The sequence below is a fragment of the Lithobates pipiens genome, unplaced genomic scaffold (assembly GCF_037356315.1).
Source record: "Lithobates pipiens isolate NorthernLeopardFrog02 unplaced genomic scaffold, aLitPip1_a1.2 Scaffold_16, whole genome shotgun sequence".
Taxonomy (NCBI): Eukaryota; Metazoa; Chordata; class Amphibia; order Anura; family Ranidae; genus Lithobates; species Lithobates pipiens.
In genome coordinates this window covers 623297351-623322387 of record NW_027507748.1, presented here as the reverse complement: position 1 = coordinate 623322387, position 25037 = coordinate 623297351, and the positions used below count along the sequence as shown (strand labels likewise).

Below are 25037 nucleotides of genomic sequence, written 5' to 3'. Positions count from 1 at the left end.
GCAGAGTGAGATCATCTAAGCCACTGGTGCCTCTGACTGCTAGAGATTTGGACTGAGATCTGGTGAAGTTACTACTGTTCTTCTCGCTGTTCTATATGCCGAAGAAAAAGCAGTACCCGAGGACCTGCAGTGCAAGAATCTCCCTACTCTTAATTCATTCTGTGGATATGTGGTTTCTCCAACTCTCCTGCTGCTTCTTGAATATTCCTCACACCAGTCTTCCAATCACCGGTCATCAGGTGGGCAGCCCTGAAACGAAGAAGCAAAGCCCTGCTCCTCTACCAAAATGGAAGTTTCCATACAGACACAGTGTTAAAGGTGGTATGGCAAGTCAATATTGGGGAAAATATCAGCTGTAGAATATCTAAAGGCAGTACCAGTTACAAGTCCTTTGCTATTTGCTTGACTTTTTGGGTTAAAGCAGGGGTGTTCAACCTTGTGACCATCCTGGGCCACATTGGAAGGAGAGGAATTGTCTTGGGCCACACATAAAATATACTAACAATAAAGATAGCTAATGAGCAGAAAAGGTTGGGCAGATCACAAGTTAAAGTGAGAAGCTACAAATACTGTAGCTGCTGACTTTTAGTATTAGGACACTTACCAGTCCAGGAATCCAGCGGTGTCCTCACCCGAGCCGATTTTTCAATCAACTATTGGGTGCTGCCTCTGCCATCTCCACTAAGGGAAACCGGCAGTAAACCCTTGTGGCTTCACAGCTGGTTTGCTACTGCGCATGAGCGAAACACGCTGCGCTCTGTGAAAGGCCAGTTGCGGGGGAAGGAGGAGGAGGGCTGATCTTCCGGATGAGTTTGCCGTGGCAAAACCAAGTACCTGCTCCCCCCCGCCCCCCAAATGTGCCAAATATGGCAGCGGAGGAGGGAGGAAGAGGCAGACAAGTGGAGCTTCCCCTTTTGGGTGGAGCTACGCTTTAATGATCTCTGACATAGATAATGTACCTATCTGAGTAATAAAACTTTTTTTTTTTTGAATATTTTTAGTTAAAATTAAAATTTAATGAAAACCAGTGCGATATTTGACATTTGTTTTTTGATAAATGAACACATCAATATCTGGTTCAATGGATGTAGTAGCAATTCTCAATGAATTTTCAAGGTGCACATCAGATATTTTGGTTCTAATTTTGCCCTTCATGTGCTTCATCCTTGAAAGTTGCTGCTCACAAATATAGGTGCTGCTGAAAACTGATGACATGGATAAGGCATGATTGTGAGGAGTGGGATATTTTTCTTTGGGAAACTGTGATCATATGATTGAGATCACAGTGATCACATAATTGGGATTCCTCCCCACTGGCACCTGATTTGTAAACAGTCACTGGAATTTGGGTGACGGATTGAGCACATACTGTATATTGAATCACAGAAAAGTGAGTACACGGGTGTGGCTTGGATATGGCGGAGTGAAGTCGCATCTTGCTTGAGCTCCCGAATCTAGACCCTCTGAGCAAGGCTGTCATTTCTTTCTGTTCTTTCCCAGCCCTTTTATCCCTGATGAGCTACAGAAGGAGAGACAAGTACAGGGGTCCCTCTAAGGTGGCTATAACCACACGGATTGACTGATTCTTGAAGGAAAGAACCAGAGCTGCACCGCAAACGCTTGTTAAGTTTATCTGGGCCCAGAAGCCTCCGCGGCTTTGCTTTGCGTGGCCATGACGTCGCCTTCTCCCTCCGCAGTTATGGCAGCCTCACAGAACTCGGGCTCGCAATCCCTTACGGGGATTCCGCCCATCCTGGACTCCCCTCCAAGCAATATGTCTAGTGCTGGAACCTCTAACCAACCATCCGGGGAGGATGCCAACATCAGAGCCCTGCTATGGGCTCTCCCCACAAAAGCGGGGATGAAGGCGTTGGTGCTGGCATGGAGGTCCGGCTGACCAGAGAAGAGAAATCGATGGGAGCATTGGAGATCCGTGTAGCACAGTTGGAGTGAGCACAGCAGAGGCACCAAGACCAGCTGGCAGAAGTACAACTACATGCCGAGGATTTGGAGAACCCTTCCTCCAGTCCCAGCCTGGACCATCAGAGAGCACATCTGCTTCCTTCAGGAGACCCACTTTCGGGCTGATAGAATACAGAGACTCTATAACCGCTACTTCCCAGCTGCCTACCATGGATTCTCCTCTGAATCTAAGTCTAAAGGGGTCAGTACATTTTTACGGTCCACCACTCCATGGGCACTAAGGGACCAGTGGAGCGATGATGAGGGATGTGCCCTGTTGATTGTGAAGGGCACCCTGGGCACTCTGTGGTGACCTTGGTTAATTTATATCTCCCCAACTTGGACAGATTGGATTCTAAGAATCCACTTTGACCAAGCTGCAGGATTTTGCGGGGGGAGCTGTGGTTCTGGGGGGGCTATATGAATTTCATGATGGATCCCTCTCTGGATGCATCCAGGCAAACATTCCAGATCTCATAAGCAGCACTTAAACATCTGAAGAAGAATCTCCGCGCCTTCCACCTGGTGGACGTCTGGAGGGTTTTAAACCCGACCCAAAGGGATTATACATTCTACTTGCACCCGCATGACCCTTACCCTTGCACCCGCATGACTCTTACACAAGATTTGATCTTCTTATGCTGCCTCAATCTCTCCTTACAAGGGTGCGGTCCGCCTCTATTGGCTCCATTACCTTCTCAGACCACGCTCCGGTCTTTGTAGTCATAGACCTATTATCTCTGGCACCCAAACAATGGCAATGGAAGCTTAACGACTCCTTGCTCCAAATTGTGGAAGTCATGGAGGAGGTATCCAGGGAGTTGAGAAGTTTTTTTACGGATTCAGACAACTCAGCCAATATGGATGGTGTACTTATGGGAGGCCCATAAGTGCACCATCAGAGGGCTTCTGATAAAAATTGGCTCATACCTCAAGAAGGTGAGAGCCCAGCAAACTCTTGATGTTTATTAGACAAAATCAGGGTACTGGAAATCACTCACAAACAATCTCTAGCTACCCAGGCGCTGGTGGACCTCAGAAACCAACTGAAATCCCTGGCCTTAACCAGGGCCAAAACTATCATTGCAAAATTTAAACATACCTTCTATGAACATAGTAATAAATGTGGTAAACTATTAACAAGGGCCCTGAGAGCATAACGTGCTCAGGCCTTTATCCTTGAACTTATGGATGAGGATAACTCTAAAGCCGCGTACACACGGGCGGACTGTCTGGCCAACTTAGTCCATCAGACAATCCGACGGACAGTCCGTCATACTTTCGAATGAACAGACTTGACCACACACACCACTTTTTGAGCGGACTAATATGGCGTACTAAGTCCGCCATACTATCCGCCCTACTTTTGAAATGAACGGACTCGCCCACACACGCGGAGGAAAGTCCGCTCATTTCGAGCGGGTATCCAGGTAGGCGGGGCCCGCGAAGGAGACGTCGCTGGCCCCGCCGCCTGGTATGGACTTAAAGGGGAACCCCAACGCCGAAAAAAACAGACCCTTGTCCGAGCACGCTACCCGGCCGGCCAGGAAAGGGGGGCGAGCGAGCGCCCCCCCTCCTAAACCGTACCAGGCCGCGTGCCCTCAACATGGGGGGGTGCCTTGGGGAAGGGGGGGGCCGCGCGGCCCCGCCACCCCAAAGCACCTTGTCCCCCTGTTGATGAGGACAAGGGCCTCTTCCCGACAACCCTGGCCGTTGGTTGTCGGGGTCTGCGGGCGGGGGGCTTATCGGAATCCGGGAGCCCCCTTTAATAAGGGGGCCCCCGGATACCGGCCCCCCACCCTATGTGAATGAGTATGGGGTACAATGTACCCCTACCCATTCACCTGTAAAATAAAAGTACAAAAAAAAACACAACACACGAGATAAAATACTTTATTGCACAGCTCCGGGGGTCTTCCGTCTTCGGGGGTCTTCTCGCCGGACTCCTCCGCTATCTTCTTGTAGCTCTTTTGCTAGCGGAGGAGTCCGGCTTTCTTCCTCGCCGCCGGCCTCTTCTCCCGACTTCGGGGGTCTTGTCCCCCTCTTCGGTTCTTCTGCCGGGCCACCGCGCCTTCTTATAGCTCTTTTACAGGCGGTGGCCCGGTCTTCTGTCGCCGCCGCCTTCCGTTCTTCTTCTTCTCCAGGAGATGTTGCCTCGACGATCTCTCCGGCCGGAATGCCAGGGACGCACTGCGCGGCCACTTATATAGGGACAAGGGGCGGTGTCACATGGCTTTATGTCACATGGGTTGGTCACATGGGTTGATGTCACATGGGGACTAAGACATCGTAAGGGGGCGGGGTCACCATGTGACACCAACCCATGTGACATAAAGCCATGTGACACCGCCCCTTGTCCCTATATAAGTGGCCGCACAGTGCGTCCCTGGCATTCCGGCCGGAGAGATCGTCGAGGCAATATCTCCTGGAGGAGAAGAAGAAGAAGAAGAAGAAGAACGGAAGGCGGCGGCGGCGACAGAAGACCGGGCCACCGCCTGTAAAAGAGCTATAAGAAGGCGCGGTGGCCCGGCAGAAGAACCGAAGAGGGGGACAAGACCCCCGAAGTCGGGAGAAGAGGCCGGCGGCGAGGAAGAAAGCCGGACTCCTCCGCTAGCAAAAGAGCTACAAGAAGATAGCGGAGGAGTCCGGCGAGAAGACCCCCGAAGACGGAAGACCCCCGGAGCTGTGCAATAAAGTATTTTATCTCGTGTGTTGTGTTTTTTTTTGTACTTTTATTTTACAGCTGAATGGGTAGGGGTACATTGTACCCCATACTCATTCACATAGGGTGGGGGGCCGGTATCCGGGGGCCCCCTTATTAAAGGGGGCTCCCGGATTCCGATAAGCCCCCCGCCCGCAGACCCCGACAACCAACGGCCAGGATTGTCGGGAAGAGGCCCTTGTCCTCATCAACATGGGGACAAGGTGCTTTGGGGGCTCGCTCGCTCGCCCCCCTTTCCTGGCCGGCCGGGTAGCGTGCTCGGACAAGGGTCTGTTGTGGACTTGGGGGGACCCCCACGCCGTTTTTTTTCGGCGTTGGGGTTCCCCTTTAAGTCCATACCAGGCGGCGGGGCCAGCGACGTCTCCTTCGCGGGCCCCGCCTACCTGGATACCTGCTCGAAATGAGCGGACTTTTCTCCGGGCGGGAAAAGTCCGCTCATTTCAAAAGTACGGCGGACTGGCATACACACGGGCGGATTGTCCGCCGAAATGCGAGTCCGACGGACAGTATTACGGAAATTCCGAAATACTTAGTCCGCCAGACTGCACGCTGAAAAAGTCCGCTGAAGCCCACACACGAGCGGACTGTCCGCTGAAATGTGTTTCGGTGGACTAAGTTGGCCAGACAGTCCGCCTGTGTGTACGCGGCTTAAGATACATCCCACAGATGAGATTACAGATCGGTTCCGTAAATATTATACATCATTGAACAATCTGCCGCTCAAATCATCTGAGAGGGAGAAGTCCCTCGAATGCGAGGCCATAAGGGATTATATCCAAAAGTCCGGCCTCCCTAGGTTGTTGGCAGAGGTTCTGTCAGCCCAGGAGGCTCCTTACTGGGGAGAGGTGACAGTAGCCATAGCCCGGATACAAAACGGTAAGGCCCCAGGCCCTGACGGGTATGAGCTTCCATGCTACAAGACCTTTGGAGATCTGCTGATACCACATTTTCTCGCAGCATATAACGATGCCGGGGACACTCTATGGGCTTACATTAGGGTGCTTCCTAAAGAGGGCAAAGACCCTTTCCACTGCCAAAACTATAGACCAATCTCCCTCCTTAACATCCTCTCAATGCGCCTGACAGAACTGATCCCAACGCTTCTTCACTCGGACCAGGTGGGCTTTGTTCCCTCAAAGGAGGCGAGGGACAATACCACCAAGGCAGTTAATCTTATACATGCTGCTAAAACAAGGGGGACCCCAATGCTGCTCCTATCGACCAATGCTGAAAAGGCGTTTGATAGGATACATTGGCCATTCCTGTTCGAGACCCTCCGCCATATAGGTTTAGGTCAGCGGATGCTGCACTGGATTCAAGCTATCTACTCCAGACCATCAGCTCAAGTGAAGGTGAATGGCCGCCTTTCCTCCCCCTTTGGGATATATATTTTATCCCCCTTTGGGATAAAAATAGCGGCTTTTGCTGATGACCTATTGTTTTTAGTGACCAATCCCCTGATATCCATTCCAAACCTGATGACAGAACTGAAGAAGTACAGAGAATTGTCCTTCAAGGTTAACTATCAGAAATCGGAGGCTTTAAACGTCTCTATGCTTCTCTAGATACCCTCTTATGGACAGATTTTCCTTTTAAGTGGGCAAGGTCCCACATTAAATACTTGGGCATCCTCCTAGCCGGTAGAATGGAGGATATCTTCCCTCTAAACTACCATCTGCCCCCCCCCCCCCCCTGCTGTCAGACATCAAAAATGCCTCCTGAACTGGGAGAAGAGCATATTTTACTGTTTGGTCGATGCAGTATAATAAAAATGAACTTTATGCCCAGGCTGCTCTATCACTTACAGGTCCTCCCAGTTAGAATTTTGAGCGAGTTTCTTAGAGCGGTGAATCGAACGCTTGTTAAGTTTATCTGGGCCCAGAAGCCTCCGCGGCTGGCCCAGTCGACTTTGCGTCTTCCTAAACTGTTGGGCAGAATGGCTTTGCTGGACATGAATTTCTACCACATGGCCTGTCACATGTTGCGAATCATAGACTGGTGTGGCCGCTAAAACAGTGGGTCCAAGTGGAGAAGCTCATGACGGGAATAGAGCTGGATGGGTTGCCTTGGTGGCAGAAGAATCTACCATGCCGGGCCACAAAGCATCCCACAATGGGAAAGACATGGCGGATCGCCCAAAAAGCTTTTCATGGTCATTCAGTCACGCCCCCCTCCCCCTCCACCGCTCACTCCTGTGATCAGGAATCCAGCCTTCAGCCAGGGACTTAACGACATCAGATTCCAAGGTCTGAAAGAGATCGGACGGTAGAAACACAAAAAGAGAGGATTGGGACTTTGACGAAGCATGCGATTTTGGAAGCAAAAAGCAGAAGAGCAACAGAAGCCAGATAATGTAAATTTATTAACTATAAATTAAATGTATAACATGGGGCACAGAGGTACATATTCTATAATCCATAATCCATCATAGGTAGTAAATATATTAAAATTATTAAAATATTGCACATCAAAAACATCAATCCCATGATTCATACATCAAAAGAATTAAATTAATGTATACACATATTGCACATAGTAAGAGTCAATAAAGTTAAGTAAAAACATTACAGAGTCTGGTAAAACTGCGTGTTTGAAATGTAATTTGTAGTATTTAAAGCTCTACGCGTTTCGTGGCTACATTGCCACTCATCAGGAGCTGATATATGATGAATATCTGTGGGACGAGAAGTGGTGTGCCAAAAATTAGTCAAGTTTATATAATAAATAAGAAAAAAATGGGGGAAAAGAGCAATGTGTCCAAGTCGAGCGCCCATACTTACGGGTCAAGAAATGGCGGAAGGCGCAACTGGGGGCATTGGAGGTAGCCGTGAGCATCATCCGATACGGGAGCTGAGGCGGACAGAGCGTACGGTGTCGCGATGAGGCAGTGTACCATGATTGTAAACCAAAAAGTGATCATCACCCTAGGATGAATGATTGCATGTGTAAGTGTAAAAACTAAGACATCTAAAAGACTATGGTGTGATGTGAATTGGGTAAAATTGGTGTGGCACAATCAAAGGAATGTAAGATAGTGAAATCATGTTGAGAGCAATAGAGATGCTCCAACAGTGGTGAACACCATCGTGTATGAATGGAAATTAAAAATGAACTTAAACAAACCAAAAACAAAAAAGGTGAGTGTTAAAAACAAAAGCCACGAAATTAGTGTACTGTGAAATAATACCTGGATATATTGAACATAATGTTCATTCCATCTACGTGCATTGGGCTATCAAGGGCAACAATCGCCATACTAGTAGTGTCCGCTAGTCTTGTGCCAAAAGTTGTTTGCGCCTCACCGCGGCCGCACCATGCCGCCAACGTCACGCTGGCAATCCGAGTAGGAGGGGGCGGCGTCGTCTCCCGGGAGACGGGACGATCTCAGCTTCGCCACTTCATTATCAATGGAAAGTGGATGTCAAGAGAAAACATCATAGAAGATCCTCTCTTGGGGAACCTTACCTTCTGGCAAAAGCTTCAGTTGGCCCACTTTATAGGATCACAGCCCCCTCTGGAGCCCCTTGGGAGGCCACTGATACCCTTTGAGCTAATATTCTCAGATCGAGAACCAGTGCGTCATCCGGTATCACTAGCATACTAGCTAATAAAAAAAATAAATGGCTGGATAGCCGCACTCCAAATATTTACCTTTTATTGAAAAGTAAAATCAAGGCATCAAAGGTAAGTACAGACTAACTGCACTGCTGCTGTCATGTTTCACACCAGGCATGGTGCTTAGTCATAGCATACCAGCTACTCATCACACCCCCCAGAGGACATAGACCTCCCTACATCGCCAAGTGGGAGCGAGATCTGGGAATCCAGCTAAATGAGAGGCAAGTGGAGAGATTATTTCTCTTTACAAGCAAGACCTCGTGTGTGCTGGCCATCAGGAGGCAGGATTCAAGGTACGTTCTAGGTGGTACTACACTCCAGTCAGGTTACACCAGATGTTTCCCTAGAGTTCGAACTTATGTTGGAGATGTGGGGAGGCACCAGGGTCCCTGTTACACATTTTCTGGTCATGCAGATTCCTGACCCCCTTCTGGACAGAGGTTCACCGCATTATGCAGAAGTTTACAGACTGGGAGCTTGCCATGACTCCCAAATTCTTCCTCTTACACCGCCGTGGAATCCCGAGTAAGGCCTACAGGAAATCCATCCTACCTCACTTGGTCACAGCAGCAAAAAGCTGTGTCCCCCTATTTTGGAAGCAGACGGAGCCTCCGGCAGTGGTGGTTTGGTTGAAAAAGGTGGCCGACATTAATAAAATGGAGGACCTGGTGGCCACAGAGAGCGGTCTCATAGAACAGTTCCTTAAAAAATGGTTCTACTGGCTCGAATTCTTCTACTCAGAGGAGTATGCAAGGTTTCTGATTTAATTTCCCAGCCAAAAAAGAAGAGAGAGAAATAAGAAAAGGAGAAGTCCGAGATGGGTGTGGGGATGCTGGCGTGGAAACTGGAGGAAGGTTCCTTCTCCCTACCCCTTCTCACCCATATCCTTTTCCTCCTCCCTCTCCCCCCTCTTTCCCTTTCCTTTTTTTTTCTTTCCTTTCTTTCTCCCCCCTAATTTACCTCCCTTGGTAGTTTGTCTTATGTGTTTGGCGGGCGGGCCGCTCCCATCTTTCTTGATAACAGTACTCAATGATGTTAGGCATTTAAAAATAATCGGATACAGTTGGCCTCTCGACTCGAAGTCCATTAATCAGTCCTTTATTTAATGTTCATGTTATCAGTTGGTCAACGGTACCCGTTCTAGATGGTCGAACCCGTCAAGGTGAACTATGATACAAACAATGTTTGTTGAGCTCTCTGTACCACAGTATGCTTATGTTCTGTATTTTTTGTTTCTAAATAAAGAAATTCTAAAAAAAAAAAAGTGAGTACGCCCATCCACATTTTTGTAAATATTTTATTACCGTATATACTCGAGTATAAGCCGAGATTTTCAGCCTCTTTTTTGAGGCTGAAAGTGCCCCCCTCGGCTTATACTCGAGTCATCGCCGTCTGACTGCTCGATCAGCGTATCGAGCAGACAGACGGCGGACATACTACAATTCGAAAGCCGCGCCTCCGCCTCCGCCTCCGCCTGTGATAGGCGGAACACTGAATTTCCCAGCAGACTGTGTTCCGCCTATCACGGACATCGTCTCATCCTCGTCCGTAGTACGAGGATGAGACGATGTCCGTGATAGGCGGAACACAGGCTGCTGGGAAATTCAGTGTTCCGCCTATCACAGGCGAAGGCGGAGGCGCGGCTTTTGAATTTTAGAATGGCCGCCGAGGCGCCGACGAAGAGCGGCGATCCTGGCAAGGCACGGGACGGAGGCAAGGCAAGGCACGGCACGGGACGGGACGGAGGCAAGGCACGACACGGGACGGAGGCAAGGAGGCAAGGCACGGCACGGGACGGAGGCAAGGAGGCAAGGCACGGCACGGGACGGAGGCAAGGAGGCAAGGCACGGGACGGAGGCTCGGGACACAGGCTCGGGACACAGGTAGGCTGGACACACACACACACACACACACACACACACACACACACACACACACACACACACACACACACACACACACACACGGACACACACACACAGGGATGGATGGATGGAGACACACACACACAGGGATGGATGGATGGATGGAGACACACACACACAGGGATGGATGGATGGATGGAGACACACACACACAGGGATGGATGGATGGATGGAGACACACACACACAGGGATGGATGGATGGATGGAGACACACACACACAGGGATGGATGGATGGATGGACACACACACACACAGGGATGGATGGATGGATGGACACACACACACACAGGGATGGATGGATGGATGGACACACACACACACAGGGATGGACGGACACACAGGGACGGACACACACACAGGGATGGACAGGCATGTCTCACCCTCGGCTTATACACGAGTCAATAAGTTTGCCAGTTTTTTTGGGGGTAAATTGGGGGCCTCGGCTTATATTCGGGTCGGCCTATACTCTAGTATATACGGTATGTCTTTTCATGTGACAACACTGAAGAAATGACACTTTGCTACAATGTAAAGTGGTGAGTGTAAAGCTTGTATAACAGTGTAAATTTGCTGTCCCCTCAAAATAACTCAACACACAGCCATTAAAGTCTAAACCACTGGCAACAAAAGTGAGTAAACCCCTAAGTGAAAATGTCCAAATTGGGTCCAAAGTGTGAATATTTTGTGTGGCCACCATTATTTTCCAGCACTGCCTTAACCATCTTGGACATGGAGTTCACCAGAGCAGGTTTCCACTGGAGTCCTTTAACACTCCTCCATGACCACATCACGGAGCTGGTGGATGTTGGACACCTTGCGCTCCTCTACCTTCCATTTGAGGATGCCCCACAGATGCTCAATAGGGTTTAGCTCTGGAGACATGTTTGGCCAGTCCATCACCTTTACCTTCAGCTTCTTTAGCAAGGCAGTGGTTGTCTTGGAGGTGTGTTTGGGGTAGTTATGTTGGAATACTGCCCTACGGCCCAGTCTCTGAAGGGAGGGGATCATGCTCTGTTGCAGTATGTCACAGTACATGTTGGCATTCATGGCTCCCTCAATAAACTGTAGCTCCCCAGTGTCGGCAGCACTCATGCAGCCCCAGACCATGACACTCCCACCACAATGCTTGACAGCTTTGCTTTGTCTGTGTCACCTGGTTGCCGCCACACAAGCTTGACACCATCTGAACCAAATACGTTTATCTTGGTATCATCAGACCACAGGACATGGTTCCAGTAATCCATGTCCATATGTCTATGTCCCAAAGACAACCTCTGGATATGTACTCAACTTCTTTGGCCGATCAAAGTGAGGCCTGTTCTGAGTGGAACCTGTCCCGTTAAACCGCTGCATGGTCTTGGCCACCGTGCCCTCTACCCCCCTGGGCCCCCTTTCTATGTTTCCCAGGCCCTCCCACTCCACATAAGACCCCTTGGATCACAGAAAAATGCATCAAGATGGTCAATTCTCCCATTTCCTCTGCAAAGCATGAACCCAGAAGCTCTCAGACCTAAATGCATCTGGGTTCAGAGCTGCCAAATTTCCAGCCTAAAAAACAGGTAAACAGCGGATCAAGCAGTCAGACTGTGATCAGCTAAAGCAAATTACAGGGCAAATACTAGTCACCTGCCTAATGTTATCACATATAAGGCTTGTTAGCCACCTTGTGATAGCAATAAAGCTAAGTGTAAACAAAAGTAAAAAAAAAAAAATGTAATAAATGAAATAAAAATAAATAAAAGCACCTCTGTTGCTGCGCACACACGCATATACATGCAAACGCTTGCATAGGGCATGTACATATATGCAAACAACAATTGTACAAAACATGATGGGTGAGAGAAATATTTCTAAGTCCCTCGTTTATGGTTAATTCTAAACAGATGAGCTGTAAGGTAATTTTGGCATTTAGTCGTCTATTATTGACAATTTTGGTTACCCTCATTTTGCACTGTTTAAGCTCACAGCGTGTCATAAGTAGCCTTGTGATGCCAGTATTTGCCTCAGCTATTGGAGCAAGAAGGAGAACTCCATAAAGTATATGGGAATACAAATGGTTTCTGTTCCTTTCAGGTGTAGGGATCTGCTGCCCTCTAATGTCTATATTTGTAAATAACTGGGCTGCTTAATATGACAGTCTCTGATTGGTTGGATTGGAAACCCCAGAGGGAGGAAGTATGTTGTGGAAAGAGAGTCTGAGACCACATGTCCTACCATGAAGGAGCTGCTGCTGATCCAGATTACTTAGCCAAGTGTTCCTATTTCTTTCATTGTACTATTTTTGTTCATAGATTCCAGGTAGATGTGTGTGTGTGTGTGTGTGTGTGTGTGTGTGTATATGAGTATGTGTATGTATGTATATATAGGTCGGTGACAGAAGTATATCTGTCCCTTTTGTTGCTAAATTACATGCACTATACCACATAGTATGACACAATGTGTGTGTGTGTGATGGTACTTTGCTGTATGCTAGTAGATAAACCTGTTTAGGGCAATAGAATTTATATGCAGCTCCTGTTATTCTAGTTAACCCTGTCCTACCTGGTCTGCGATTCTATAGCTAGCGTTAGCTTAGGGCTCAGTAACCAGCATAGGCAAATGCCAGGTTAAGCATCCAACAGCCCATAGGTAGTTTGAGGTCCAGTTGCATGGCAGATTACAAACTACTAGGGACTAAGATGCAGATTAGGCTGATTCCGAGTTCCAGTGCTGCACCATGGTTTCTGCAGTTGAGAAGCTACATTCCAGATTGGTTGGACAACAGTGGGAAGATCTCTCCATCATTGCATACTCTGTCTTTAGGTCTTTGATGCCAAGATGGACAACACATCGTGATCATCTTCAGGGACCCCTGCTACTGGACTTTTCTGTAACATTTATCTATATATTTATATATTTTTTCTATATATTTATTTAGAGGTATCTTTATTAATAACTATATATACCTGGGTATGTGTGCATGATTCCTGTTGGCCCCATTCAGTGGTAACAAACAATCCAACCACCGCCAGCCCCCATCCCCCCCGGTCGGACAGGTTACGGATGCCACCCCCTCCCCGCCCTGTGCACTTGCTCTGCACCCCGAGACCACCCTTTTTTGAAGCCTATTAGAGCTCTGGCTCTAATCAGGTGCATAACCCCCCCCCCCCCCCATTGCTAGTACTACCTCTTTGTACATTGAATATACATACTATTATTTTATATATATTTTTTATAAAGCTCATATTATTGCCTTACTGGAATATGTCTATATATTCATGGATAAGGTTATATGCTGGCTGTAGTAGTTCCTCCTTTTCTTAATTACTTTTGTAGCACTGACCCCTGAAGGAGCTGCTGGTTTTATTGGGCTTACCGCTACCTTCTTGAGTGCTTCTCCATCTAGGGTTTTCCGTGGTAGATGGCCCAAAGAAATGTGGAAATTGACACTGAATCCTCTTTTGGGTTATTTAGTTGAAGCAGAAACAGAGTCTCTCAGTTTAAGGTAGAGGGTTAGGAATAAGTTCAGGTACTTTGGACTGCAGAAATGGAAAGTCTCTTATAGGAAAAATCCAGAGAATAACAACTGCTTCACAGCTGGATTTTACAACCCCCGGATAGACCTCCTCTCACTAGGCCTAGCAGCAGGTAGGGTGTTAAGTAAAGTCTCTGCCACAGACTTGAGCGTAGAATACTTGAGAAACTGAGGGACATAGATAAATTTAAAGAGCTATCATAGGGTACCAGTATCTCTCAGCCGATACGGCGATACTGTATGAGTGTAGATCCATGAAGTGTCCTTCAACTGAGCCTCCAGGCTCCTTCAGAGAAGCCAGCCTTATGCACGGCCTTCTCCTGAAGAGTCCTCCCCTGGGGTTTCTCCAGTTGCTGGGCTTCTCCCTTAGATGAGATGGCACCAGACCACCTTTGAATCAATAGGCCCTGAGATCCATTCAGGCCTGTCCCTGCAGTTGCATTGCCTCGGGCTAGCCAGCCCCAAGACTTGGAAATGCATGGTTCTGCACCCCAGGCCAGGAGGGCCATGGGGCTGGTCAGGAGGACCAGAACTAAACAGACAGAAAATAATCTCCAGACTCCAGACCCCGTGATCTTGGTACCTTAAATAGCACCTACCAGAATGCACAGCAGGAGAACACTCCCACTGGGCTGGTTCCGAAAGAAGCGTGGCATTCAATACACCCAGCTAGACTGCGTTCTTACTCTTGCTGATGGTGACAGCGACACCTGCGGCCAAGGAGAATCCAGTTCAACCCAACTGGACTGGTACTGAAACCATCAATTTGGCAAATTAGCCCCAAAACCAAACTGCGGTCTCAGGAAGTTTAACTTTGAAAAACATATAGCGTATGCTCATCAGGAGCCAGCGCTACACTTTGATTAGATTATTGGTTAGTTTCCCAATCCCTTCTGCTCACAGATGCCCTGTTCTGGGGGGAGGCACTGCCAATTTGATTTCTAAATGCACTCTTCCACTTAGTGAAGGTTCTGGTTCTTTTATTTCCCTCCAGGTTTAGGCCTGGTTCACACCTTTTTCAGTTTGCATATTCCAAGTGCTTTTTGCGTTTTTCAATACACATTTTTTATCCATTAAAGTCTATGGAACCAAAAATCTGAAAAAAAGTCCCTGGTCCTTTCCATAAAATGCACAGATGTGAACATGACCCATAGGAAACCATGTTAAAAGGACTGTAGTGTGTTTCTGAAAAACTGAAAACGCACAGAAAAATGCATAGGTTTGAACCAGGCCTTAGCACAATATTCTGTTCGGGAAGGAACATTTCTCACATTGTACCCCCTCCCATAAAGAGGGCTACACAGGCTTGCCCAGCTACTGCATGTAAAAAAGGAGAAAAGGCCACAGTCCTAGGCTTTTGAATTCTTCCACAAGTGCCTAACTGTTGGAGGAATAAACAGTGTATTTCTTCCTCATAGAAAATATTGCTGCAGATATTATTTTGTAGAGTTCCTTTAGGCCAGTTGACACCATGAATTGCACAGGAATGCGCTATGTTTCTGTGCAATTCATGTTATCTGGGTGCAGTGCGATTTTAGCCCATTCATCCGAATGGACCACTGCAAAAGAAGTGCATGCACTACTTTGCAAATGCAGAGGAATCGGATTGCATGGTACTTGTACCATGAGATCCGGTGCAGGCTAACGCACTGCATTTGTGACCTCCGATTGGGTTGTCATTAGCATTGTACCGACACCTGCTGCAGATCACAAGTGCAGTGCGTTTTGAACACAGTGCAGGAAATGAGCATGGAACGCAGGTTTTCCTACACCACATTCTGGAGTAAACTGACATTTAAAGGTAACCTGAAATTACTTAAAAGTACCAGCAGGGACTTTAGCTCAACTTTCGTACTGTGAGTCCTGAATGCCTCCTGTGCCACCCTATTGGTCAGTGAAGCTGCCTAGCTGCCCTACTGTTGGGCTAATAGCTGCACGGCCTTTCTATTACATTTCCTAGCCTAAATAGGAGATCAAAAATCAATCTTGTTCTATCAGGCACTTGCAAGCTTGAAGAGCTGTTGTTTTAGTACGTTATAAACAAAGATGAGTGTTTGGATTGTATGTATACAGATGAATTCTTCATTTTATACATTTCTTCTGTCTTGTCTACTGTACCGTCTCTGCATCTCTCTGCATCTCTCTTGTGAATTACCAGCACCTTCCCAGAATATAGATTTACCGGTATTCAACTCCAGAAATAGAGTTTACAAGTTATGTTTTCTCCATAGTGTCTAATATATATCCACAATTCAGAACATAAATCATTTTGATTATTCCATTTCTACTTAGCATGAGGGTAATTGAGCTTTTTATATGCAATATGAGGGAACACACTGGGTGAAGGTTGTAGGGAAATGCATGGTTTCATTATAATGATGGCCAAAGGATATGATAATAGCAGTAGGGGGCTTTTATGATGCTACAATTATTGGAGTATTATGTTAGTGGAGAACAACTATAATGCTGCTGTTGAATGTTACAGCATTGGAGAAGCATATTATAATTGTTAAGTGTTATTTTGACAGCCAAATAGTACTCTAAGTGCTCCTCTTCGGCAGTTGTGAAGGTGAATGGCATTCTGTTTACTTCAAGATTGGCAATGACTTCCAACGTGGCTGACTTTTCGCTCCTCTGTTATAAATATGTTGACATTGTAACAAATTATTTGGTAGTTCAGGGCTAACTAACATAGGCATGGCTTCCCAATGGTGTAACGTATGAAGTCCTTTTGAGCCCATTAGGGAAAGAGAGCCTTGACTGATGGGGGCATGACAAGGGAGGGTCAAGGTGACTGAGGGGTCACTAAGGATTGGTTGTGAAGGGGGACGGACTGGGCCTGAGCTCGGTAAAAGTATTGCTCCAGGGGATTCTGGATCCTTCTGGAAGCATGGTTGGAAGAGCTGCCCACCCTCCCGCCCTATTTTTCGTTGGTATGTCACAGCTTGCTGTGGTTTTCTTGACCTTGCCTGCATAAAATGGCTGTTATGGGGATATGCTCTTGACGGAAATGGGAAGCAGACGGCCTGTCCAGCACTTATGGTAAGGACAGGCCCCTTCTTATCTCCTTCCCTTTTTGGAATTATGTGCTCACAGTATAACTGTGACAGGCACTGTTTGAAAGTATTCCGATGTTATGTGTTGGATTTAATAAAGCTGCGGCCTTGCCCTTTCCAACTTCACAGTTGTAAGTGTGTTATTTAATGGGTGAAGGGGCAAGGGCTAAAAGTCGGCCATACAGATATGTTACAGTTTATTGTACCTGGGCTCATTGCACCTCAGCAGTCATGGGGTAGTATCGTTTTGTGATGAATTCATTTTCACCATAACTCTGCCTCAGGTATCTCTTCTAGCGCTCAGTCATGGGCATCCCTAATAGTGCTCAGACAACCACTCAACCAGAAGCATTCTCATCAGTACTCAGACACAAACATTCTTACCAGCACTCAAACAGGAGCATCCCAATCAGCAATAAACCAAAAGCATCCTTACCAGAACTCAACCACAAGCATCCCTACAAGTGCTCAAACAGGAGGATTCCAACCAGCGTTCAACTACAAGCATCTCTACCAGTATTCTCCTTCAAGCACATAACCAATGGGCAGCACAGTGGTGTAGTGGTTAGCTCTTTCGCCTAGCAGCAAAAGGGTCGCTGGTTTGAATCCCAACCACAACACTATCTGCCTTGAGTTTGCATGTTCTCCCTGTATGGGTTTCCTCCAGGTACTCCGGTTTCCTCCCACACTCCAAAGACATATGCTGGTAGGTTAACTGGATTCTAAATTGGCCCTATTATGTGTATGTATGAATGTGAGTTAGGGACCATAGAGTGTAAGCTCCTTGAAGGTAGGGACTGATGTTTGTTTACAATGTATATGTAAAGCACTGCGTAAATTGATGGCGCTATATAAGTACCTGTAATAAATAAATAAATAGTATCCCTACAGGTGGGTCAACCAGAAACATCCCTTACTGTTCTTGATCAGAAGCATCCTACCATCGACCGCCCAGAAATATCTCTATATCTCTACCAGCCAGGAAAATCCCTATGAGCTCTCAGCCAGCAGCATCCCTACCAGCACTCAGAGAGAAGCATCCCTACCAGCAACTGGCCAGGACCATTCCTACCAGTAATGAGCCAGATGCCTCCCTATTAGCGCTGGACCAGCAGCATCCCTACCAGAACCTAGATAGCAACATCACTGCCAGTGCCCAGCCATAGCATCCCTACAAGTACCCAGCCAGGAACATCCCTACCAGTGCCCAGCCAGGAACATACCTGCCAGGAGCCATCCTCCATCACGGTTGATGCAGAAACTTGGATTTTATGGGTTGGCCGGCTATATTATATATTATTGTACTGTATATAGTATACACAAAGCCCTTTTCTACACTTACAGGATACTAAAGGCTCATTTCACAAGCTAAAAACACCAGGATAATGATTCTTATTTTTAAGTGAGTTATTTCCAGCTGAGTCTAATGAGATCTGAGAATGACAGACAGTCATGTGGATGAAAATAAAGATTCTTCTGCTTGTGTAAAGCAAGGATTTACTAAAATTGGAACACACAGAATCTGGCACAACTGTGAATAGTAAAAAATCTACTTCTAGGTTATATTGTCAATGCTTACTTACTTATAAATACCAAAGTTAGAAGCTGCTTGGTTACTATGCACAGCTGCATCAAATTCTGTGTGCTCCAGTTTAAAAAAAAAATGACCCCGCAGTGAGTTTAAGCTTATAGTGAAAAGAATTACAGACAGCCAAGACTGAGTTGTGAGCAACAGAAAATGGCAAATGACTTGTCTGTGACACTGATGAATCACTATCATGTTACTACATTTACAGCAGCCCTAACACACTGACTGAGAGAAAGTGACCACTGCTGCCTGAATGGCCGTAGAAAAAGAGCACATAGGCACTTGGGATAATCAGAAAGCAAGACTCTTGGGGAACCCTTCCAAACTTCACCAATAATGGTGGGAATTGTCTTGGCACAAACTGGCAAAATCTTTAATGATATGGGTATTTGATCAAGATTAAATGTAGATTAACACTAATCAGTATACATATCTCTATTACACATCCCATTCAATGAGCGTTAATAGCTAAAGTATTGCATTATTGTTTAAAGACTTGAAGAATGTGAAAGTGAAAAGTAAAGGGCACCCCCTGCAGGCGAGCAAGAGAACACAATGTATGCATTAAACTTCCAAACTTCTTTAGAAAATATTTTTTGCTTATATTATCCAGTAGCTTCAAAATACTTCATATGTCTTGGCATAGCTGGTATGTGCAGACAATACCTCTCTCTCTCTCTCTCTCTATATATATATCTCTATATCTATATCTATCTATCATTTTTTTTTCCTACTTATACTTTTTATACTTCAAGCTATAAAAATGCTGTTACATTAATATCAGAGAACAATTGTCTAAAAGGGTAACATTTTATAATCCAGCTCAACTGCTGTAGTTTTTCCTACCAGATAGGCAGCCCAACTGTTGAAACTGAAGATAACAGATGATAGACATCTATCATTGTTGGTGTTGTCCAATGTACTATACAAGAAACGAGATTACAATTCATCACAAAGATGGATTCCAGGTTTTGATATTTTTACAGTTACATTTATCCAGCTTGGCAGAAAGAAAATATGGATATGAAGCTGCACACTTGTTCTGGGCCTCTGTAGGTAAACGAGACAACCAAGTGACTAGCATTTTTAGGGAGGTCAGCAATGTAATGGTAGTCTAAATCTTTCTGCCATCGTGTTTTTTCTTTCTTTTTTATTTTTTTTACTTTATTGTATTATGTTCATTTTGTAATCTCAGATGTTTGTCAAGTATTACCTGCAGCATATCAGTTTATAAAGCATTTGCTAGTAATATAGCTATTGATGTAAACACAGGAGGCAAAATTTCATTGCTGTATTTCTGTATGAGCAGTTAACATAGATCTAAAAGAAATTAACAAAATCTCATATTATTGTCGCATCAATAACCCCCGGAGACTATTAAGACTCCTAGAGATCGGGTGGGCCAACATTTCACCTCAGTGCTGGATTCTTGACTGTGATGATGTGAACAGATGGGCCTCAGTCACTTTTGGACATTATTATAGCTTTTTCAGGGAAAGAGGGTTAGGGTATATGGCACCTGAATATTGTGCAAACTCCAAAAATACCTCTTGCACAAAAAAATAACCTTTAAGCCAGAGCAGAGCTCTGTTTTATTCTGATCATAATAAGTTGTAGCACATGAACCTTTTGGACAAGGCTCCATCCTCTTGCAGAATTTACAAACATTTATCTTACACTTCAGAACACTCTCCTACCTTTTGCGCCAACCAAGATTCCAGCTTCACCCCCTCCTGGGCAACATCCCCCATCAGGCCATGCATGCTTCAAGCCCTAGCCTTAGGCCTACTAGCCTTAGGCCTACTTTCCCAAGCAGGTGTCCTCCGCAAGTAGCAGGCATGGAAGGTGAGGAACAACAGCTTACACACCTTTCCAGACAAGGCCTGGGAAGCAAGAGAGGACAGTTCCCCAAGAAATGTATCACTTACCAATGCATAGCTCCCAATTGTCCCTGATTTCAAGGGACAATTATCCCTCATTTTGAACAATGTCCCTCCTTCCTCTTCATCTGTCCTTCATTTTTGTTTGATCTATATAGTTGTATATAAAATGCACTATTTATCTATTAAAACATTTTACAGTGCTAAACCTTTTTACCCAATTTCTAAATTGCTGTATTTGTAAATTTAAAAAGCCAATATAAAGGAATAGTAGGGGTAAAAAAATCACTTGTGGGTTTACCAATCATTTTGTTTGTATAATTCTTTTTAAGGGGGTGTGGAAGCGAGTGTGCCCTGTACCTACATACTTTTGCTAATAGGTGTCCCTCTTTCCCAATTCAGAAAGTTGGGAGGTATGCCAATGCACTACTGACCATAAACCACTGGTTGACCCGGGAGACATACATATTCATAACTTTGGCTATTCGATCTTCCACACAATTGCCTGGAACACTCAGCACCAGCAGGCAGAAGTGAAAAATATCCTGTAGAAAAGAAGAACTAAAAATCAGCAGTGACAAAGCAAAACAAGTCTCTGTGATCATTTGGGGTTCACTGACCTTTATTCATGAAATCTGGAGATGTATTGTACAACATATATTGAGGTGTGCCATCTGACAAACACTGGAGGGGTTTTCTTGGTGAAAGGAAAAAACCCCTTTAAGAGCAATGGCCATATAAATGAAAATGTCACACTACAGTAACTAGAGCCTAGATCTGACACACTCTATTGAAACAAGTCATGCAGTCTGTTAATACCAGTCTATTATATTCCCATATGCACAAAAGGAAAGTGAATGACTTATTATTTACATCTCACAGCTGTTTCCTGTAACCAGAGAGGTGTCATGACAATAGAAGAGTTGACCAGGATGAGAAACATTGTATGAAGGGTATTTCATGTACTTCCCGCAACGAAATGAAACACTTGACACCTCATGTGATGCTGATCATCCCAATGATGAATCCAAAGGACAAACATATTTTGAAATCTCTAAAGGCTTTATCAATAGAATAAGAATAACCTTCAACAATGAAAATACTACTATTTACATCAATATAAGAATGGGGGAATCCTAAGGCATTATATGATTTAGAGCTGGGCCAAAGTCGCAGACGGCAATAATCATGCTGGTAAAGCAGAATTGTCAAGAAACTGCTTGTTCCGATTAATAGATAATTAAATGACATGCTCAGAAGTCAACTGTCCCGGATTTAGTTGGACAGTCCAGTATGTCTCGCTATTGTCCTGATGATTCTTCCCGAATTATGTGCTAAGTTCACAACTTCCTCCATATTTGAGTTACTGGGCATGTGCATTAACTCAAATAAGGCTATTAGCTGAGGTAATCACAGCTGCTAATAGGTAGTTTCAGCATAATTAGGAGCAAGATCGGACAGAAAATAGGCATGGTTTTGGGACTGCCCAGAAGGTGGATGTATCAGTTGTGGGCAATGATTGGTAGTGTCCAGGGGACTGGGAACGAAGATACGAAGGGTGAACTTGTTAAATATAGACATGCTGACTTACTATATTTTCCCAGGACTTCTTCACCTTCTTTTTTTTCCAGTCCTGTCCAATGATCAAGTCATATTATGGCATAACGCACCCCCAATTGATCTTCTATCCTGTAGAGAATAAATATATATTTTTAGGATTCAGAAAAGTGCTTTACAAACTCAATATGGTCTTGACTGGCAGGGAAAGACACTACTGTAAAGAAATCTTGCCGCTAGAGCTCCAAAAGTAACTATTAAGTAACTTAATGAGGTCCAGTCAAAATGATTGTTTCGAGAGATGTTGGCCTTTAACATTTATTTTAAGATTATGTATATGAAAACTTGACTGGGTCTTCTGACCCTCCCCATGATGACATGCAGGCCTAAGCAACGTTTTTTTTGTTTTGTTTTTTTAATCCCCTCCATCTCCAGCAGTACATGGTAACCATTTATTTACTCCCCTACCTCTGTATTCAGCTGAAAGAAACTACCGGTAATTTAAAAATAGCCAACATTTCTGGGTAAGACTCATTGCATGTGACATCACTAGGACGATCACCAAGCACCAGGAAGTAGTTTATAACCAAATGACCTGTGCAACTCAGATTTCACAGGTTGGCTTTTCACAAGCACAGATTCCTCTGTGGGAAATACTATATGTTGAATTTGGATCAGTTTTATTTTTTTAAATGGCTGTGTAGCACTATTCCCACGAGAACTGCTGGAATAACGGTACCTGGGTCTCCCGCTGATTATCCTGCAGCCAGTTACATGGTATTCTCACACAGCTAGGTGCACACAGTCTTCCACTCCTTGTCTCCAATGACCAGTCTAGGGGATTTGTTTTTATATTTTATTTGGAGAACTTGGATAGGAGAAAACAATTAGTAGGATACTCCAAATGAACTATGCATAAGCGAGGACAACTCTCTCTCTGTAGAACTGTGGAGCAGATTATCTGCTGAACTATACAGCATCTGTATGGAAGAACAAGTCCCTTTGTAGCAGAAGAGACTCAGTGGACTTTGTCAGTGGACTTAAAGTGAAGTTCTGGACAAAATATGACTTTTAAGATCAAAAATACCCCTAGAATACTCATGCCTCGTGCAATGTAACAAAGGTATGCTGTAAAATATGCTCAGTTTTCTATTTGTGCAGCATCGTTTTCTTACTTTGTGAAGATCCTGCACAGCATGGCCATCTCCAGTGTGGGCATCAGTGTCCTTCTTCCTGGATCCTGGATCTGTGCACGATGGCTACCCAGCATGCACCTGCCGATCTCGCTCATGTGCAGTGCGATGCAATCGTGGTCAGCTTGACATGGCACAGTCATACCAAGCTGACCAAGACTTTCCATAGACACAAATGTTAATTTTTTACAGGAGCAGTGCCATGTCAAGCTGACCAAGATCTCCCAGGAGCAAATGCAAAACCGGAAACGATGTATGGCGCCACGGCCCCTAAAGGCGGAAGTGAAATTAGATATAGGCCTAAATCAGGTAAGTGAACAGAAAAAAAAATTGCCAATTCATTTTAAGGATGCACATTAAGTGAGGTGTGAAAAATATGGGTGGAACTCCACTTTAAGTCTTCAAGACACTAGCCAGTGTCTCCTTTGGCTCACACCCAGTATGCTGACTTCTAGGACCAGAGGGGGGAAACAACACACAGTCAGCAACACAAACTCAGTCTCAAGGATCCCTTCAGGGTCTGTACTCATAAAATGTCCAGAGACAGCTGGTAGCCTCCTTCTAGCTTCTAAGCGATACTCTATACCAGTGACATAAGACCAGATCCATAGACTTCCTCCTTCAGTCAGCTTGCACAGGAACCCTGGGTTGTAGCTTTCAGGCTTCAGGCCCTCAGGTCTGGCACCTGAGGCTACGTGGTAGCCTTTGCTGGGGAGAGGCAGTCACCTTCTCCCCACCTGAACCTCTCTCCTTTAGAGGTGTGCTGGAATGCAACCGCCAAGCCCATGTGCTCCTCAGACTTACAGACTCCCCAGCATTCCTTGAAGCACATCCCCTTCTAATTGGCCAGGGCTGTATCACATCTATGCTCTCACCTGCTAGGTTTCCTCCTACTGTCCAATATGCCTTCTTGCTAGTGGGTCAGTGTGAAACATCAAGAGAACATGAGCAACACCAGAGCACACTGAGTAGACCTCACTAATCAATCACTGCTCTCCGTCTGCTTATCTTCTTCTCTGTTAAGCAGAAAAGCCAAAAACGAAACACACTCTCTAGCAGGGCGCTACATTGGTCTTTGTTTTTAATATTTTTATGAAACTTTTGTTTGACAAATAGACATTTAATGTAGGGTACACTCATGACAAAGGATCCTCAGGGCACTATGGGTTTTCTAAAGAAAGATGTGCATATTCAGGTCTTGAAAACTTCAGACAGAACTGACTTAATTATAAAAAAGAAAGCAGGTACTACTGTAATTTTTTTTACATCAAAAGGAGTCCCTAACTGTTAAAGTGTGTGTGTGTGTGTGGGTGTGTTTTTTAACTCTTTATAGAAAATCATTGGTTAACAAATAAACATTTTACACACATGCTCCATTCAATCTCACGAACAATGCATATACAAACTCTCCTGTGCTGGTCCCACAGATATGTTTTGCGCTCCATAACGGAGAAAGCAAAGCCCATTCTTTGGCTCAGCTAAGAAGATTTTCATTGGTGGCTGTGTGACCTCGTCAATGATATTCCACTGATCAGGGACAGGTAAATATAAGACTGGCAGGTGGAGCTGGGGACACGATATAAGTACTGTATAGTTGCAAACAAGGTGCAGCAACACCTAAATAAGCACACATATGATGCATAAATTTATAGAGCACTATAACCGTAAACAAGGAACGAGCCACTGCCTCAGCCTTCCTGTCCGTGGGGTCCTTAAAGGCAGGAGTCCCCTCTACTGGGATCGTGCTTACTTTGTTTAACCTTGATACTGGGGGGTCCACGACCAGAGAAGCTGACCACTTTTTGAGAAGGCTCTCCTCAAAGGGGTAACGCACCGCCATGTATTTGGGGACCGAAAAGGTCCGTTGTGGTTGACCCCATTCCTTGTAAATGAACTTATCAAAATAAGTCAGATACAGGAACACCTTGGGTGAACGGGCTGGCTTACAGGACCTAAAAGGGACTGCTACATCAGCAGAGGGATCTGCTGGCTCCTGAATCTTCAGGCTATCACGAACAGC

The 25037-nt window shown here is 45.5% G+C and overlaps 1 protein-coding gene across 1 annotated transcript in view; it reads right to left on the bottom strand.

The window, feature by feature from the left end:
* FRY (FRY microtubule binding protein) overlaps positions 1-25037 on the bottom strand; it is a 590409-nt gene that overhangs the window by 407027 nt on the left and 158345 nt on the right. The window contains exon 3 of the mRNA XM_077484108.1: positions 21859-21956. The gene's annotated coding sequence lies outside the window, so the exon portion shown is untranslated. The remainder of the gene's footprint in view (positions 1-21858; positions 21957-25037) is intronic.